Source organism: Heteronotia binoei, chromosome 1, assembly GCF_032191835.1.
Source record: "Heteronotia binoei isolate CCM8104 ecotype False Entrance Well chromosome 1, APGP_CSIRO_Hbin_v1, whole genome shotgun sequence".
Taxonomy (NCBI): domain Eukaryota; kingdom Metazoa; phylum Chordata; class Lepidosauria; order Squamata; family Gekkonidae; genus Heteronotia; species Heteronotia binoei.
The window spans coordinates 266,777,232-266,792,942 of NC_083223.1; the positions used below are offsets into that span (position 1 = coordinate 266,777,232).

The 15,711-nt window shown below is 48.5% G+C and overlaps 1 protein-coding gene across 1 annotated transcript in view; it reads left to right on the top strand.

Moving 5' to 3' along the window:
- The first annotated feature begins 3,527 nt into the window (after positions 1–3,527).
- Positions 3,528–15,711, top strand: part of SHC1 (SHC adaptor protein 1) — a 92,934-nt gene continuing 80,750 nt past the window's right edge. The window contains exon 1 of the mRNA XM_060255395.1: positions 3,528–3,636. The gene's annotated coding sequence lies outside the window, so the exon portion shown is untranslated. The remainder of the gene's footprint in view (positions 3,637–15,711) is intronic.

Here is a 15,711-nt window from a genome sequence, read left to right on the forward strand (position 1 = left end):
AGTTTGGTGTAGTGGTTAAGTGCGTGGACTCTTATCTGGGAGAACCGGGTTTGATTTCCCACGCCTTCACTTGCACCTGCTGGAATGGCCTTAGGTTAGCCATAGCTCTGGCAGGAGTTGTCCTTGAAATGGCAGCTGCTGTGAGAGCCCTTTCAGCCCTACCCACCTCACAGGATGTCTGTTGTGGGGAGAGAAGATAAAGGAGATTATAAACTGCTCTGAGTCTCTGATTCAGAGAAAAGGGCGGGATATAAATCTGCAATTCTTCTTCTTCTAAGGCCCTGTTTATATGCATGCAAATAATCCCACCCAAAAACCCATCACACACAACTATAGGTTCAGGGCTGGCCTAATGACCCCTGATTGGCCTCCTTCCAGTATCCAGGTGGCTATTGCTATGGAGTCTCAGGCTCAGCCAAGTCCCTGCTTGACCCTAAGGCCAAGGTCCAGTCTCAATACATAAGACATCGAAGAAGACATTGAATTTATATTCTGCCCTCCACCCTGAATCTCAGAGCGGCTCACAAACTCCTTTACCTTCCTCCCCCACAACAGGCACTCTGTGAGGTGGGTGGGGCTGGAGAGGGCTCTCACAGCAGCTGCCCTTTCAAGGACAACCTCTGCCAGAGTTATGGCTGACCCAAGGCCATTCCAGCAGGCGCATGTGGAGGAGTGGGGAATCAAACCCTGGAGCGCCGCTGCCAGTCTGAGTAGACAATACTGACTGATGGACCGAGAGTCTGATTCAGTATAAGGCATGGGGTTGCCAAGTCCAATTCAAGAAATATCTGGATATCCAGAAATATCCAGGAGCAAGGGTGTGACAAGCATAATGGAATTCCAAAGGGAGTTCTGGCCATCGTATTTAAAGGGACCGCACACCTTTTCAATGCCTTCCTTCCATAGGAAATAATGAAGGATAGGGACACCTTCTTTGAGGGCTCATAGATTTGGACGCCCGGTCCAATCTTTTTGAAACCTGAGGGGTATTTGGGGGAGAGGCACTGGATGCTATGCTGAAAATATGGCATCTCTACCTCAAAAAACAGCCCCCCGCCGGAGCCCCAGATACCTGCAGATCAATTCTCCATTATTTTCTATGGGAATAAGTCTCCATAGGGAACAATAGAGTTCCCAGCAGACATTTCCCTTCCCTCACCCCCCCCCCCCACTTTCTGATGACCCTGAAGCGGGGGGGGGGAGGGTTTAAGGAAACAAAAAGCAAAAAGGCCCACGTGAACCAGCTTCTATATCAAATTACATAACAAGAAAAACCATTTATATATAAATAATTGTATTTAACCCACAATATATTTAGGGTTCCCAAGTCCAATTCAAGAAATATCTGGGGACTTTGGGGGTAGAGCCAGGAGACTTTGGAGGTGGAGCCAGGAGACATTAGGGGCGGAGCCAAGAGCAGGGGTGTGACAAGCATAAATGAACTCCAAGGGAGTTCTGGCCATCACATTTAAAGGGACGGCACACCTTTTCAATGCCTTCCTTCCATAGGAAATAATGAAGGATAGGGGCACCTTCTTTTGGGGCTAATAGAATTGGACCCCGTAGTCCAATCTTTTTGAAACTTGGGGGGTATTTTGGGGAGAGGAACTAGATGCTATACTGAAAATTTGGTGCCTCTACCCCCAAAAACAGCCCCCCCCAGAGCCCCAGATACCTACGGATCAATTCATGATTTTCTATGGGAATAAATCTCCATAGGGAATAATAGAGCTCCCAGCAGACATTTCCCTCCCCTCCCCGCTTTCTGATGACCGTGAAGCGGGGGGAGGGCCTCCAAACCGGGGGATCCCCTGCCCTCACCTGGGGATTGGCAACCCTAAATATATTGCTTTCGTCAAAACAACCATAATACTCAGTCCTTTGAACAAAAGGAAGCATTTACACCAAGAGTTCTTTTCTCCTTTATATGGTCAAATTGTCCAGCTTTTCCATGTAATCCTGGTGTGATCTTCCCAATGATGAATGTCTCTCAATGGACGCAGCCGAATTTTCAAAGAGCAACGGGACAAGGTTGTACTAATACCCTTGTTTCGCAAAAGCTTTTTCAAGCTATAAAAGACCTCTTCGCAGAGAACTTCTTCAAGCTGCAACACACCTCTCCGTAGAGAGCATATTCAGGCTGTAATAGACATCTTAGCAAAGAGCTTCTTCTAGCTGCAATACAGCTGAATGATATGATAAGAAACATGCAAACATTCAATAATGCACTTTCTGTCCCACATAGCGTTGCCAGGGCCCCCTTGGCCATTTGCGGGGGCAGGGTAGGGTTGCCAGGCCTGTGCTGGAAATACCTGGAGACTTCGGTGGGTGGAGCCAGGAGAGGGCGGGGTTTGGAAGGACAGGGGGCTCAGCAGGGGTCATTTTGCAGAAAAATAGGTGGTGCTCATTAGCATAACTCATTAGTATATCCTCCACCACCAGCCAAAAGCAACCCAATGTAAGAAAAGAGAGCCCTGGGACTCTCCTTGGTTGCCCCACCCCAGTCAAAAGGCCAGCAAGCCACCTGCCAGCCAAAATCACATAAGAAGTGGAGAAAGGGTGTTGCAGGCTTCTCCAGAGGTTAATGAGGGCTGCTGGGGGCGTGGCAAAGACCCTGGTGGCTGGCTGGCTGCAGGCTCTCTTAATCCAGGGATTGTTATGCAGCTGCACCCACTATTCAATGGACAAGGTAGGCGGTGAGGAGGAGGGGGAACCTTCAGAAAGAAGAAGACTGCAGATTCATACCCTGCAGGGGAGTCAAAGCAGGCAATCTCCAGGCCTCACCCGGAGGCTTGGCAACTGAACAAGGGAAACACAGCCAAGGTTGAGAAAAACGCAGGAGGCTGTGAAAAATTACTGTACAATAAACAATTACAACACAGGAGGTGGTGGTGGCTACAAGCATAGCCAGGTTTAAGAAGGGATTGGATAAAAATATGGAGCAGAGGTCCATCAGTGGCTATTAGCCACAGTATATATATATTTAGAGTTAAAGTTTAGAGTTAAAGTTGCCTTCTTTCCCCCTCTTTTTCCCCAAATCTATTTGCCTTCTTTCCTTCCTTCCTGTCCTGTGGCTCTCAAACATCTGATGTTCACGTCTTGCGGCTCTCAAACATCTGACATTTATTCTATGTGGCTCTTACATTAAGCAAGTTTGGCCACTCAGATGTTTGGGCACTCAGATCTTTGAGTGCCTCAGGTCTCCGCATTCTGGGCACTGGGAAAGGAAGAAGTTTATAATAGCCTATTGATAATATTATTATAATATTATTATTAATAGCCTATTAATAATAGGCTGTAATAAACTTCCTTTCTCAATGCCCAGAAGGCGGGGACCATCATAGAGATGTCAAGCCCTAGAGCGACATCATGCAGTAGCCGTGGAAAACTCTGAGGAAAAGCGGAACCGGAAATAGTTCCTTCAGAGGGCGGGCCCAGGAGTGCTTCTGGGCTACGGACAGGAAGTGACGTATAGGAGTCTGTCAGAGAGCGGAAGTGACTGGCATCGGTGGGCGGAGGAACGGGCGGGGGGGGACTTGGTGGCCCAGAAGTTTGTTCAGAAGGCGCCGCGCGAAGAGGAGGAAGGAGGCCGGAGCCGCCGCCGCGCCAGGAGGCCCTCATGGTGCCCCCATCCCGGTGAGTCTGGCGGCCACGCCTCTCCCCTCTGGCCACGCCCCTTCCCCGGGGCTCCTCCCCTTCGCTCTCGGGCTCCTGCTCCGGGCTGGTTCCCCCCTCGCGTTTGACGTCATTCCCTCGAGGAGGGCGGGGCTTTCTCCTTGGCTCTCCCACGGGAGCCCTGCGAGGTAGGCCGGCGGCAGGATAGAATGTCGTGGTTGCCTAGTTCCTGCGCGGGATTCGAACCCGCGCCCTGGTCGTCTGAGCGTCGCGCCGCGTTTCGCTTTTACCCTGCCCGCCATCTTCTGCCCCCACACACCTCAACCCTCCTTTTGGTTCCCGAAGATCAGGTGTTTCCCTGTTGGGTCATAGAATCCTAGAGTAGGAAGGGACCTCCAGGGTCATCTAGTCCAACCCTCTGCACAATGCAGGAAACTCACAAACACCTCCCCCTACATTCACAGGATCCTCATTGCTGTCAAATGGCCATCTAGTCTCTGTTTAAAAACCTCCAAAGAAGGAGAGCCCACTCTCTTAAAGGTTCATCTTAAAGGTGCCACTGGACTCAAATTTTGTTCTTTTCCATGAGGGTGTGTGTCAGCTACGTTCGATAGAATAAATAGAATTATAGAATTGGAAGGGACCTCTAGGGTCATCTAGTCCAGCTCCCTGCACAATGCAGGAAACTCACAAATACCTTCCCCTAAATCACAGGAACCTCATTGCTGTCAGATGACCCTTTAGCCTCTGTTTCAAAACTTTAAAGGAAGGAGAGCCCACCACTTCCTGAGGAAGCCTGTTCCACTGAGGAACCACTCTAACGGTCAGGAAGTTCTTCCTAATGTTGAGCCGGAAACCCTTTTTATTTAATTTCAACCCGCTGGTTCTGGTCCTACCTTCTGCAACCACAGAAAACAATTCCACACCATCCTCTATATGACAGCCCTTCAAGTACTTGAATATGGTGCTCCTATCACCTCTCATTCGCTTCCTCTCCAGGCTAAACATCCCCAGCTCCTTCAGCCTTTCTTCATAGGATGTGGGTCGGATGGGGAAGTATCCATCTGGTCCGCTCTCCTGTTCACCAGCCTTTCCAATGCTTCAGAGAAGGCCTTGGGCTTCCCCTTGCCTGCTTAGTCCTGGCTGTTAAAGGTAGGCTGCTTCTGAACATGGAGGTTCCCTTTAGCTCCCCATGCACGTCTTGCGTTCACACATGGAGCTGCCTTAGGAGGCAGACTTTGGTATCTCGGGGTCAGTCTTAGTGGATTCAGATTAGCATCGCCTCTCCATGGTCTCATAGAATTGCAGAGTTGGAAGGGACCTCCAGGGTCATGTAGTCCAACCCCCCGCACAATGCAGGAAATTCACAAATACCTCCCCCACCACCCACATCCCAGTGACCCCTGCTCCATGGCCAGAAGATGGAAGAAACCTTCAGGATCCCTGGCCAAAGTGCCCTGGAGAAAACTGCTTCCTGACCCCAAAGTGGCAATTGGCATTTCCCTGGGCATGTAAGAAAGGGCCACAGGTTTTTCTCATCTGCCAGCCCCACAGTCTTTTTAACTGGTGATGCTGCTAGGTTTTGAATAAGGGATTGTCAGCATGCGAGTGTATGATCTGCCATCCCTTTTAAAGAGTGCAGGCGACTAGAAAATCGGTCAGCGATCGCTAGGTATCCCCTCCCTTTGATAGCCTTGGCAGCTTGTTCACATGTTAAAATAACTTTCCATGCGCGGAGAAGACAGACCAGGGCCGTAGCCAAGATTTCATGTTTGGTGAGGTCCACAGCTGTTTAGGGGACCTGGGGGGAACCCGGTTTGGTGGCCCTAGGCTTTTGGCACTGTAAGCTGCTTTGAGTTCCACAAGCTAACCCCCCTTCGCCTGGGCAGTCGCACCCCACCTGTCAGAGAGACAGAGACCTCTTAACTCTCTCCCTCCCCTTCCCGTTTGCTCTGCACGCTGTTAGGGAAGGGGAGAGAAAAAAGCAAAAAGTCCGGCAGCAATGCTACTACTTGTTTAGAGTGGCGGTGAGCAAAGGGGACAGATTGGGGACCCTCCAATGGAGGGACCATACAGTTGGAAGGGCCCCACTGTAGCTACGGCCTTGGGACAGACCCACTTTTCAAACCCAGAGGGGGATGAAATAGTATAAACTGACCTCACTGAGTTACACAAAAGACGCCCTGCTTCTTGTTTCAAAGAATGGACAGCAAGATTCTTCTTGGAAATAGACCTTGAAGGAAGCTGCCCCCACTCTCCCCCTTGCCCTCCGTTCTCTCAGCAACTGGTCTTGAGAAGTAAATAACCTCTCAACAAGGAGGATTTATTCTATTGTACCTTTCAGAATCTGGGTGGCCTAATGCTTTTTAAAGGTTATGCCACTCCCCACTCCCAGTCACTGGCATGTCTTGTAGCATGTGGTACCAGCACCACTCTGCCCCCTTTCCTCGGGCTCTTAAGAAAAGTAGATTCTTCTAGGGGGCAAGAAGCTATTGCCACTGGTTTATCAAGCGCCTTTCTTCCTTTTGAGTCTGTATCCCATAATTCTTTGCTTTTTGGTATGCACAGAGGGTCCTTGCCAAAAAAAATTTTTTTTTCTGTGTTTCCTGCGTTTTGTTTTGCATGTTTTGGAAGGGAATAGACGTGATCCTGGCTTAGGTCTCACCTCAGCTTCTGAGTTTAAACGTTCTACTGTTCTCTCAGCTCCTGCTCTGAAACGCGGGAGCAGTGAATTGGCCTGCTTTGCAAGCGTGTTGTAGTGCTCTGAATGCTGCGCAAATGCCGAGCGTCGTTAAAGAAAGAGGGGCGCTCCCTTAGTTTGGGATAAAAGGCAGGGAGAGGATGAATGGAAAAATAGAAAACCGGTTCGTGCGATTTGTTCATTTAACTGACTTTTATGAAAACCGATGCCGTTCAATTTGCCAGTAGGGAACTTTGCAGAATGGGAATATTTATGTATTGCATTTCAGGTGTTTGCTTGGTGTACGACAACCTTAGAAAGTCCTCCAATTCTATTCCTTCCAACATTGCAGATAAGTGGTGGTGGGAAAGTCAGTCCAGAGGAGTGACTTGTCAAAGCCCCCTAAGGACAAAGTGGGAGTCAAGTGTACCTTTAAGACCAACAAAGTTTTATTCAGGGCATAAGCTTTCGTATGCTCTAAGCACACTTCCTCAGACGAGGAATCAGGTACAGTGAGCAGAGCTACATATAGCAGGTAGGCAGCAGTTTAGAATGCAAGATGGCACAAAGTTAAGATCCAATGACAGAATAGTAAAATTAACAAATTGAGCAAACCTTTGATCTTGGTAACATGAGCACGAGAAAGCAATAAAACAGTAACATGTCAAAATGTGAGAATGTCTGTTAATCACTATATTGTTGTAAGCCTGGGCCAAATTGAGGACATTTCTATCTCAGAAGTTTGCTCAAATTGTTAATTTTACTATTCTGTAAACTTGACTCCTACTTTGTTCTACTGCTTCAGACTAACAGGTCGCCCGCTTGGGTCTAAGCCTCCTAAGCGAGTCTGTGGCAGAGTTTGCATTGGGGAGCTTTTTTGGTTATGGGGCAGTATAGCTCTGTGCTTTTGAAGCAGATGGAGGAGGCAGCGAATGATGAGTCCTGAGGACAGAGGAGATCTGATTGTGCGGCCGTTCTTGCTACATAACGCTAGTTCATCTGGCTATTCTGGAGTTCTGGGGGGGAGGCGGGGGCTGGAGGAAAAACTTCCCTGGTCTCTAGCATCCTCTTTTCACAGGTAGTTCTGTTGCGTTTCCTGCCTTTGTCTGTCTCTTGTAGTAAACTGGTCTCACTTCGGGCTGTTGCCACCGCTGTTGCCACTGCTGAAAAAGTGCAGAAAAGGGCAACTAGAATGATTAAAGGTTTGGAACACTTTCCCTATGAAGAAAGGTTAAAACGCTTGGGGCTCTTTAGACTGGAGAAACGTCGACTGCGGGTGACATGATAGAGGTTTACAAGATTATGCATGGGATGGAGAAAGTAGAGAAAGAAGTACTTTTCTCCTTTTCTCACAATACGAGAACTCGTGGGCATTCGATGAAATTGCTGAGCAGTCAGGTTAAAATGGATAAAAGGAAGTCCTTCTTCTCCCAAAGGGTGATTAACATGTGGAATTCACTGCCACAGGAGGTGGCGGCGGCTACAAGCATAGCCAGCTTTAAGAGGGGATTGGATAAAAATATGGAGCAGAGGTCCATCAGTGGCTATTAGCCACAGTATATACATGTGTGTGTGTGTGTATGTATATGTGTGTGTGTGTGTGTATATATATATACACACACACACATATATTGACCACTGTGTGACCCAGAGTGTTGGACTGGATGGGCCATTGGCCTGATCCAACATGGCTTCTCTTATGTTTGATTTGCACTGTAACATAAAGGGGTGAACAGTTGTGACTGAAGTATTGGCTGTTTATATATATAAGTGTTTGCATAAGTGTTTCCCCCTTGCCCCTTTTTGTTCCCATAAATCACAGCTGATTTAAGGGAACCGCATAGGGTTTTCAAGGCGTGAGACATTTAGAGATGGCTTGCCATTGCCTGCCTTTGTGTAGCAACCCTGGCTTTCCTTGGTGGGTTCCCATCCAAAAAACTAACCAGGGTAGACCCTGCTTAGCTTCAGAGATCTGACAAGATTGGGCTGGCCTGGGCTACCTTGTTACGTGTGATTTGGTTGGTGAAGTGGCCTTAAACCATATCAGACCATCCAAGTCAGTATTCTCTGCTCAGACTGGCTCTCCAGGGTCTTTGGCAGAGGTCTTTTCTCTCACTTCTTGCCTGGTCCTTTCAGCTGGAGATGCTGAGGATTGAACTTGGGACTTTCTGCATGCCAAGCAGGGCGCTCTACTGCTGAGCCACAGCCCTTTCCCATGGCTCTCCAAAGTCTCAGGCTGAGGTCTTTCCCATCATCTCCTGCCTGGTTCTTTTAACTGGAGATGCCGGGGATTGAACCTGGGACCTTCTGCCTGCCAAGCAGCGGCTCTGACATGGAGTCACAGTCCTTCCCCACAAAGCTATTCATGTCCACAAGACATGAACGGCAGATGTTGGTTGGAAGGAAGGAAGGAAGATAGATAGGCATCAGATGATAGTTGGATGGATGGATGGATGGATGGATGGATGGATGGATGGATGGATGGATGGATGGATGGAGAGATAGATGAGAGAGAGATTGGATGAATAGAGGAGGGAGAAGTGGAAAGAAAGCAACTTGAACTTTAAATGCCTTCACCGAGCCATCTGACAGGCCAGCGAGGGCTTCAAGAGCCACACAATATGTGTGAAAGAGCCACAGTTTGGCCACCCCTGTTCTAATATTTTTCTTGTCCAAATGAGCACTATCTTGTTGTGAAACTCCTACTCCTGGGGGTAGGATTTTTTTTTTCTCACAAGGATATGAGTTAGCAGTGAGTAAGATGCTTTGGCTACAAAATGCCCCAAAGACATCAGTTCTCTTAGGCAGAGCCTCTTTTCTCCTACTCCGTGCACGACGTGACTCAGAGGTTTGTAAACCGCACCTCAGAAAGGATATTATAGCATTGGAAAAAGTGCAGAAAAGGGCAACTAGAATGATTAAAGGTTTGGAACACTTTCCCTATAAAGAAAGGTTAAAACGCTTGGGGCTCTTTAGCTTGGAGAAACGTCGACTGCGGGGTGACATGATAGAGGTTTACAAGGTTATGCATGGGATGGAGAAAGTAGAGAAAGAAGTACTTTTCTCCCTTTCTTACAATACAAGAACTCGTGGGCATTCAATGAAATTGCTGAGCAGTCGGGTTAAAACGGATAAAAGGAAGTATTTCTTCACCCAAAGGGTGATTAACATGTGGAATTCACTGCCACAGGAGGTGGTGGCGGCTACAAGCATAGCCAGCTTTAAGAGGGGATTGGATAAAAATATGGAGCAGAGGTCCATCAGTGGCTATTAGCCACCGTGTGTATATATATATGTGTGTGTGTGTGTGTGTGCACACACACTCTCTCTCTCTCTCTCTCGGCTTGGCTTCGCGAACGAAGATTTAAGAAGGGTGCAATAGTCCACGTTTGCTGCAGGCTCGCTGGTGGCTGACAAGACCAATGCGGGACAGGCAGGTCCAGCCACAGTAGCTGCAGGGAAAAGTCTGATTTGGGGTTGGTGCTGTAGCAGTGCGATTCTTCCTCAATCTCCTTTTGTCCTCAAGACCAGCTATGCGTGCGTTCTCAAAGGAAGAGACAGCCTGGTGGATGGTGTGCCTCCATGCTTTGCGATCTGAGGCTAGGTCAGACCACTGGTGATGGTTGATGTGACAGGTGCTAAGGGATTTCTTCAAGGAGTCCTTGTACCTCTTCTTTGGTGCCCCTCTATTTCGATGGCCGGTGGAGAGTTCGCCATACAGGGCAATCTTGGGAAGGCGGTGGTTTTCCATCCTAGAAATATGCCCTGCCCAGCGCAGCTGCGTCTTCAACAGCAGTGCCTCGATGCTGGTAACCTCTGCCCGCTTGAGGACTTCACACACACACATATATTGGCCATTGTGTGACACAGAGTGTTGGACTGGATGGGCCATTGGCCTGATCCAACATGGCTTCTCTTATGTTCTTATGTTCTTGAACTGGAGGCTCAAACAGTTGTTGAGGCGTGTGTTATTTCTGCATGTTTCTTAAAGTGAAGTCTGGGGCTGATGAATGTGCTCAAGGGCGTATATGGGGAACAAGTTCAGACTGCATGAATCAGCCTCAGGATTTTGTGTTGGGTTAAATATATTTTTTTGAAAACTTTCCTTTGGCAGCACAGAAGCTTTTTTTCACAGTATCACTGATACTCTGAGCTTCCCAGTCAAGGGAAAATGCTGTTCAAACAAATCACAAAGGTGAGCAGATGCCAATGGTAACAAGAGAAAGAAATTTTGCTTACAGAAATAAAAGCACATCTTACAGTACAATTCTGGTCACCGCACCTCAAAAGAGATATTACAGCATTGGAAAAAGTGCAGAAAAGGGCAACTAGAATGATTCAAGGGCTGGAACGCTTTCCCTATGAAGAAAAAACACTTAGGGCTCTTTAGCTTGAAGAAATGTTGACTGAGGGGTGACATGATAGAGGTTTGCAAGATTATGCACGGGATAGAGAAGGTAGAGAATACTTTTCTTCCTTTCTCACAATACGAGAATTTGTGAACATTTAATGAAATTGCTGAGCACAGTTAGAACTGATAAAAAGAAGTTCTTCTTCACCCAAAGGGTGATTAACACGTGGAATTCACTGCCACCGGAGGTGGTGGCGGCTACAAGCATAGACAGCTTCAAGAGGGGACTGGATAAGCATATGGAGCAGAGGTCCATCAGTGGCTGTTAGCCGCACCTTATTGTTGGAACTCTCTGTCTGGGGCAGTGATGCTCTTTATTCTTGGTGCTTGGGAGGGGGCACAGTGGGAGGGCTTCTAATGTCCTGGCCCCACTGGTGGACCTCCGGATGGCACCTGGGTTTTTTGGCCACTGTGTAACACAGAGCATTGGACTGGATGGGCCATTGGCCTGATCCAACATGGCTTCTCTTATGTTCTTATGGCCACTGCGGGACAGAGTGTTGGACTGGATGGGCCATTGGCCTGATCCAACATGGCTTCTCTTATGTTCTCACGTGACATATTCATATGTTTAACAATGGCTTGGGAGCCACATACACTTTGTATGGCTCTTGAAGCCCCCACTGCCCTGTTGACCAGCTTGGAGAAGGCATTTCTCTCTTCACATCGCCTTTCCAAGCCAGCTGGCAGCTTGGAGAATGCATTTAAAGTTCAAGTTTCTTTCTTTCTTTCTTTCTTTCTTTCTTTCTTTCTTTCTTTCTTTCTTTCTTTCTTTCTTTCTTTCTTTCTTTCTTTCTTTCTTTCTTTCTTTCTTTCTTTCTTTCTTCCTTCCTTCCTTCCTTCCTTCCTTCCTTCCTTCCTTCCTTCCTTCCTTCCTTCCTTCCTTCCTTCCTTCCTTCCTTCCTTCCTTCCTTCCTTCCTTTCCTCCCTCCCTCCCTCCCCCCCCTCCATTCATTACTTTTTCTTCCTTGAGGCTCTCAAGCATCCGATGTTCACGTCTTGCGGCTCTCAAGCGTCTGATGTTTATTCTGTGTGGCTCTTAAGCAAGTTTGGCCACCCCCGGTTTAACTTATTGCGAACAGATCAACTTCCAAAAAGGTGAACTTGCTACAGCTAGAAAGCACAAGTGTGAGGGCGGTCCTATAAAAGATGAAAGGCAGAAGGCAATCAATGGCCAAAGGGTGGGGCATATGTGGAGAGAATTCCCTTAACCCTTTCTCTCCCAGATCCTCTTGCACGCAGAAGGTTGGACCCTATAGTCCAGGGGTGTCGAACTCATTTGTTATAAGTACCGGATCTGATATAAATGAGACCTTGTCGGGCCGGGCCGTGTGTGTACCGATTTAAGATTAGGTAGCAGAGATATAAACTTTATAACAGACACAGACAAACACAACTAAAGATTTAAATGAAAAACTTAAAAACATGCTTAAAACATTAGCACTTGTTCTTAAAGGTGCTCTCTTTGTGTCTCCCATGGGATCCAGGGAACTGGGCGAAGGAAGCTTCGGCGCTTTCCTTCCTTCTCCAGGGGACCAGGAGGGGGAGGAGCCTTGGCCAGTTGGAGGAAGAGAGGCTTGGCTCAGTGACTCTGCTGTGCGACTGAGAGAGCCTGGCAAAACAAGCTCTCCCTCCCCCCCACCTTTCTCCCCAAGGGAGGAGGCTCAGCCAACATAGAAAATAGAGACTTTGCTCTGTAGCTCCCGTGCGATTGAGCAAGCCTGGCAAAGTAAGCTGTGATGCAGAAGGAAGCAAGAGAGAAGGAAGCAGACAAGAGCCAGTTGTAGCTCCTGTGCGATTGAGCAAGCCTGGCAAAGTAAGCTGTGATGCAGAAGGAAGCAAGAGAGAAGGAAGCAGACAAGAGCCAGTTGTAGCTCCTGTGCGATTGAGCAAGCCTGGCAAAGTAAGCTGTGATGCAGAAGGAAGCAAGAGAGAAGGAAGCAGACAAGAGCCAGTTGTAGCTCCTGTGCGATTGAGCAAGCCTGGCAAAGTAAGCTGTGATGCAGAGGGAAGCAAGAGAGAAGGAAGCAGACAAGAGCCAGTTGTAGCTCCTGTGCGATTGAGCAAGCCTGGCAAAGTAAGCTGTGATGCAGAGGGAAGCAAGAGAGAAGGAAGCAGACAAGAGCCAGTTGCTCGGGGGCCTGATAGGAGCCCTCTGAGGGCCTTATTCGGCCCCTGGATTGCATGTTTGACACCCCTGCTATAGTCTGTTTTGCTGATGGTGGGGTTTCTCCCCGGCTTATGGAGTTCGCCCTTGACTTTCACCAAGATCTTTCTCAGCTACTCCCCTCCTCTCTGGGTTCTGTTTACTAACAGCTAGATTCAGGCTTCTGATATCTATTTTGTTAGATTTATGGCCCCTGCACAGCAGGGCTCAAAGTTTACACCATGCTCCCCTGCTCCCTTCCCTTCGGTGTGACTCACCGTCCTAAGTTTTGCCTCCTGGTTGGAAGGAGAACGGCCCAGCACTGTGACTCCTTCAGAGCTGGAAACCATCCATGGAAGCAGATAGTTTTGCGTCGTGAGAGTGACCACATGATCCAATCGCACCTGAAGCAGAGGGATGACTCAGTGATCTCATTGTACCAGGATTGCCACCCCCCCGACCCCCCCATGACCACCACAGGCAGGAGATGGGGCGTAGGTTGCCTGATCGAGGCTGGGAAACTCCTGGTGATTTGGGGACGGTAAAACCAAGTAAGAACCCGAGTTTGAAATTATTAGTAAACAGTGGGAAACTGTGCGGCATACTGATACTGTATTAGAATAGAACAATTATGACAACAGTTTCTGTGTCCAGCCTCTAGTGCAGGGGTGTCAAACACGCGGCCAGGGGCCAAATCAGGCCCCCGAGGAACTGGCTGCTGTCTGCTTCCTTGGATATTGGATTTATATCCCGCCCTCCACTCCAAAGAGTCTCAGAGTGGCTCACAATCTCCTTTACCTTCCTTCCCTACAACAGACACCCTGTGAGAAGAAGAAGATGATATTGGATTTATATCCCGCCCTCCACCCCGAAGAGTCTCAGAGCGGCTCACAATCTCCTTTACCTTCCTCCCCCACAACAGACACCCTGTGAGGTAGATGAAGATATTGGATTTATATCCCGCCCTCCACTCCAAAGAGTCTCAGAGTGGCTCACAATCTCCTTTACCTTCCTTCCCTACAACAGACACCCTGTGAGAAGAAGATGATGATATTGGATTTATATCCCGCCCTCCACCCCGAAGAGTCTCACAATCTCCTTTACCTTCCTCCCCCACAACAGACACCCTGTGAGGTAGATGAAGATATTGGATTTATATCCCGCCCTCCACTCCAAAGAGTCTCAGAGTGGCTCACAATCTCCTTTACCTTCCTTCCCTACAACAGACACCCTGTGAGAAGAAGAAGATGATATTGGATTTATATCCCGCCCTCCACCCCGAAGAGTCTCAGAGCGGCTCACAATCTCCTTTACCTTCCTCCCCCACAACAGACACCCTGTGAGGTAGATGAAGATATTGGATTTATATCCCGCCCTCCACTCCAAAGAGTCTCAGAGTGGCTCACAATCTCCTTTACCTTCCTTCCCTACAACAGACACCCTGTGAGAAGAAGAAGATGATATTGGATTTATATCCCGCCCTCCACCCCGAAGAGTCTCAGAGCGGCTCACAATCTCCTTTACCTTCCTCCCCCACAACAGACACCCTGTGAGGTAGATGAAGATATTGGATTTATATCCCGCCCTCCACTCCAAAGAGTCTCAGAGTGGCTCACAATCTCCTTTACCTTCCTTCCCTACAACAGACACCCTGTGAGAAGAAGAAGATGATATTGGATTTATATCCCGCCCTCCACCCTGAAGAGTCTCAGAGCGGCTCACAATCTCCTTTACCTTCCTCCCCCACAACAGACACCCTATGAGGTAGATGAAGATATTGGATTTATATCCCGCCCTCCACCCCGAAGAGTCTCAGAGCGGCTCACAATCTCCTTTACCTTCCTCCCCCACAACAGACACCCTATGAGGTAGATGAAGATATTGGATTTATATCCCGCCTCCACTCCGAAGAGTCTCAGAGCGGCTCACAATCTCCTTTACCTTCCTCCCCCACAACAGACACCCTCTGAGGTGGGTGGGGCTGAGAGGGCTCTCACAGCAGCTGCCCTTTCAAGGACAACCTCTGCCAGAGCTATGGCTGACCCAAGGCCATGCTAGCTGGTGCAAGTGGAGGAGTGGGGAATCAAACCCGGTTCTCCCAGATAGTCCACACACTTAACCACTACACCAAAATAGGCGAATTAAGAACGAGATCCCAGGTCTTATTTCTCCATGTTGTTCCTTTGACCATCTTCATAGCATTCCCTATGGAACAGAAGATGTTCCGTGCACTAACATAATTTGAGCAGCTGCTGGTACCGTGACATGATGCTTGACCAGGTTGCGCTCTGTCTGATTCTTCCATAGACTGCACCAAGTCTCTTAGATTGATAAACTGTTGGAAGCCGCCCTGAGCCACTTGTGGGAAGGGCGGGATATAAGTCCCGAATAAATAAAATTGCACGCAGAAGGGCCTTCTCCCTTTTCCATCTCTGCTGACTTTTGAAAAATCTCCGTCTTTGGTTCCACATTTCCCTTTTACCAGGAGGCCCTGGGCGCAAGCATCTTTGGCACTAAAATGGAATATGCAGCCTGAAATAGCTTCTTTGGAAACACACTTAGAATTGTGGTGGGTTCTGCTGCTGTGCCTGAGGCACGCTAGCCACAGGCTTTCCAGAGCTAAATCTGGGGGGTGGGCAAGGCGGTGCGTGTCTGTATATAGATCACAGCTTGCAATGGCTTCTGGGAGCCAGGATGACAGGAGCAGTTACAGCGAAGCAGAGCATGTTCTGTTCAGGGCAAAGTCTCACGTTAGAATATTGACAGAAAGCATTTGCAGATTTCCACCCCCCCCCCCTCCAGACAAGATACATGCATACCAGGGGTGGCCAAACTAGCTTAATGTAAGGGCCACGTAGA